The following is a 3,864-nucleotide window of genomic DNA, read 5'->3' on the forward strand; positions in this document are numbered from 1 at the left end:
AAGAAATACCTGCACAGCTCCAAGTTTACATGCATTAACCTGTATATACCCAGGACATGGACCAGTGCAGGTTAGGTGCAGGTAGACAACAGAAATACCTGCATAGCTCCAATTTGACCTGCATTAACCTGTATATACCCAGTACATGGACCAGTGTAGGTTAGGCGCAGGTAGACACAAGAAATACCTGCACAGCTCCAATTTTACCTGCACTAACCTGTATATACCCTGTACATGGACCAGTGCAAGTTAGGTGCAGGTAGACACAAGAAATACCTGCACAGCTCCAAGTTTACATGCATTAACCTGTATATACCCAGTACATGGACCAGTGTAGGTTAGGTGCAGGTAGACACAAGAAATACCTGTACAGCTCCAATTTTACCTGCACTAACCTGCATATGCAGGTGGTATTTCGAGCCCTTCATGAAGGAATCCTACCCTAGCTCCAATCCAGATTCTTATTTATTTACTGTCATACTTACTCTATGAGTGAGTATACATGCATGTTTGTGTGTACTAGTAAGTAGTATATCTGTAAATCTAAATGTGTTTGTGTATGTGAGTGCACATAAGTATAGATATGCACCTGGCCGATAATGATGATGATCTGTGTATTTGTACATAGATGTGTGTGTTTGCGTGTCTGCATGTGCGTATACTATTATCTATGTTTGCAAGAATGAGTTGCTGTGTGTGTGTGCATGAACTTACTGTGTCTTTGTGAATGTGACAATGTACTAGTTTGTGTTGGTGCATGTGTGTTTGTACTGTATATATGCATTTCTGTAGGAGTGCATTTTCTGGTGTGTGTGTGCATATGAGAGTTGTGTGTGTGTGTGTGAGTGAGTGAGTGAGCGTGTGTGTGAGAGGGAGAGTGTGTGTGTGTATTTGTGTGTGTGTGCGAGAGGGAGAGTGTGTGTGTGTGTGTGCGAGAGGCAGAAAAAGGTGCAAGAGGGAGAGGGAGGAGTGTGTGTAGACAGATGTCTGTGGGTGCGAGAGGGAGAGAGAGTATTTGTGTCTGTGTCAGTGTGCTAGAGGAAGAGAGTGTGTCTCTGTGTGTGAGAGTGTGTGTGTATGTGTGTGTGCGAGAGTGAGTGAATGTGTGTCTGTATGCAAGAGGGAGTGTGTCTGTGTGCGAGTGTGTGTGCGAGAGAGCGTGTGTGTGTGTGAGTGTGTGTGTATGTGTGAGAGAGGGAGAGTGTGTGTGTCTGTGTAAGAGAGAGAGTGGGAGAGTGTATGTGTGTATGTGTGTGTTAGAGGGAGTGTGTGTGAGAGAGGGTGTGTGTGTGTGAGAGAGAGGGAGTGTGTGTGTGTGTGTGTGTGAGGGAGTGTGTGTGCTGTGCTGTGTGTGTGTGTGAGAGAGAGAGGGAGTGTGTGTGTGAGAGGGTGTGTGTGTGAGAGAGAGAGGGTGTGTGTGTGTTTGTGTGTGAGGGTGTGTGTGTGTGTGTGTGTGAGAGAGGGAGTGTGTGTGTGTGTGAGAGGTGTGTGTGTGAGAGAGAGAGGGAGTGTGTGTGTGTCTGAGAGGGTGTGTGTGTGTTTGTGTGTGAGGGTGTGTGTGTGTGTGTGTGTGTGTCTGAGAGGGAGTGTGTGTGTGTGTGAGGGGGAGTGTGTGTGTGTGTGTGCAAGATGGAGAGAGTGTGTGTCTGTGTGTGTATATGAACGTGTGTATTTTGTGTGTTTCCATGTGTATATGTGCGAGTTTTAAGATTTAACTATGGTCAATATTGACCAAAGGAGACAATATACTACAAAGTACTATTTGAACTCTATATAGTACTAGTAGTAATGTGTGTATGCGTGTGTGTTCACATGTATCTGGACAATGTATGATGTTGTGTTTTTCCTTCCATTTACCCAAGGGCGCACCCGGGGTAGTCACGACTACAAATACCAGCCCGTATTCGCCCGTACAGACATATACAAAAACTCTTTTTTTTCCGCGCACGATACCTGAGTGGAATGCCCTGCCTGGCACGGTTGTAAGTGCTCCCAAAGTTGAGTGCTTCTGTGCCAGGCAGGCGGCCAGCCCGCCCTAACCCGGGACCTCAACTCCCCCCTACGATGCCCCATGCGGGGCCACTAAGGGGTACTCCCATGTAACTGTAGATTTGTGCAAGGAAGGCCTGACTGGCAGTACATTTATAGTGTAGAGAAGTGTACAGTGTCTGGCATGTTCGTATGATAAAATTAAAAGGAGTTCTTTAAGTGATTTTCTTTGCTCCAAACCCCGTGTATTTATTAATAAAGAAGGAGTTAACGACACCCAACATAAGCATCACTGTCTATGATACCATATATAATACATTATTGCATACAAGAAAGGCTATACTAGTACATAACGTCCTTGATACAAGTACCCCCCCCGCATTATCTGCCTAGATTTGTTTCAGAAACATGAATGAACAGAGTACCAGAGAAGCACCACAGTAGGGAAAATTCAACAACTACGAAGCACCATGTAGAGAGAAGCACAAAAGGTCCACGCCAAGCGGATCAAATAGACGTAAAACAAGGCACAAAAAAACATAAACAACGATTCATAATTTTGCATCAGTCAGACTACGTTGCAGTATAAAGCGATACCCCAGACGTAACTTGTAATCTTCAACACAAACTTAGTATGTAACTAACTACCTTTCTGTTACACTGTCAAGAGACCAAACAAAACCAAGGAGGTTAAAATCACCTTGACAAAAGAAAACAAACCTCTTATTTCGAACTCCGCTCGGCGGCCATATTGAAATAGAACAATGACCTCACGCTGACCCAGACGGTCTCAAACCGCAGTTCGCGTCATACAGCACCTAACGATATAAACCCTTGCGGCTCCCCAATGTTCGCACGAGGAAACCTCTCACGTGTTTAAATGGTGTAGAATTTTGTTCTTTATTTTCGCTCTTTATTTATTCGCGTATATTACTTGAATTAATACAACAATGGCCTCATGCTGACCCTTACGGTCTCCTACCACAGTTCGCGTCGTACAGCACCTATCGATATAAACCCTTGTGGTTCCCCAATGTTCTCGCTAGGGAGCCTCTCGAAGTGTTTAAAACTTGGGAGTAATGTGTGCACGTTATATTTCTATAGGATTAATAAGTTGCTTTCCTCCGGTCATATTTATTCAAGTTGCAACAAGGGCAATACAATGTGGACACATAGGCAGCATGCTGATATCGTGACCACATACATACATATTGAATATTGAATTACGGTCATATTGAATTACGTTTTATTTGCAAAACGATTCCCTAAGGCTGATGGCATGCACTGTTTCGAAGACGATTAAATACAGCGGCGCTCCCGAAATACGCGTCAACTTGCGCGAAACGTCCTCCGAAATTTCGCAGTGCGTTACGCATTCTTTCGCAGCGCGTTCCGCGAAATTTCGCAAGACGTTGCGCAGTGTTTCGCAGTGCGTTCTGCGAAATTTCGCAAGGCATTCTGCGAAGTTACGCAGCGAGTTTCGCGAAAAGCAGGAGCCTAACGCAAATTCCTACTGCGTAATTCTGCGAAACTTCCGTAGAAACACGGCGCATTCATATGCAGACCGCCCGCGAGGTGGGCGGAGAAATATCACGGTTTGTTTACCTTTCCTTTGAAGCCGGCGCGCCAAAGGCAAAGTACATATACGAGTACATGTACATACCGGACGGGGTAGTCGCTTCTCACAAATCTACTAGCCTCTACCTTTTGTTGTCATGTACCAAATTCAATGAAAGTCACACAAAATGAACAAAAGGCTATTAGTAATACTGCTATAAAATAACCACAGGCCTGTGTCCTTGGTAAAGTTACGAAAATACAACGTAAAAATGTACTTTTGGTTTGCAATGCCACCCTATTCATGATTAGCCACGC

At 44.7% G+C, this 3,864-nt stretch overlaps 4 protein-coding genes across 5 annotated transcripts in view; 1 reads left to right on the forward strand and 3 right to left on the reverse strand.

The window, feature by feature from the left end:
- Positions 1–2,815, reverse strand: part of LOC118407597 (zinc finger protein 260-like) — a 10,557-nt gene extending 7,742 nt beyond the window's left edge. The window contains exon 1 of one of the 2 annotated variants that reach the window (XM_035808091.1): positions 2,710–2,815. The gene's annotated coding sequence lies outside the window, so the exon portion shown is untranslated. Of the gene's footprint in view, positions 1–2,689 lie in introns of both variants that reach the window. The other variant, XM_035808092.1, reaches the window with a different exon arrangement.
- The window catches only part of LOC118407668 (tropomyosin-1-like), a 1,169,601-nt gene that overhangs the window by 785,397 nt on the left and 380,340 nt on the right, over positions 1–3,864 (forward strand). The window lies entirely within an intron of this gene.
- The window catches only part of LOC118407610 (zinc finger protein 25-like), an 865,280-nt gene that overhangs the window by 753,747 nt on the left and 107,669 nt on the right, over positions 1–3,864 (reverse strand). The window lies entirely within an intron of this gene.
- LOC118407627 (zinc finger protein 525-like) overlaps positions 1–3,864 on the reverse strand; it is a 976,997-nt gene that overhangs the window by 744,814 nt on the left and 228,319 nt on the right. The gene's annotated exons all lie outside the window — the stretch shown is intronic.

Source organism: Branchiostoma floridae, unplaced genomic scaffold, assembly GCF_000003815.2.
Source record: "Branchiostoma floridae strain S238N-H82 unplaced genomic scaffold, Bfl_VNyyK Sc7u5tJ_1439, whole genome shotgun sequence".
NCBI classification, from domain to species: Eukaryota; Metazoa; Chordata; class Leptocardii; order Amphioxiformes; family Branchiostomatidae; genus Branchiostoma; species Branchiostoma floridae.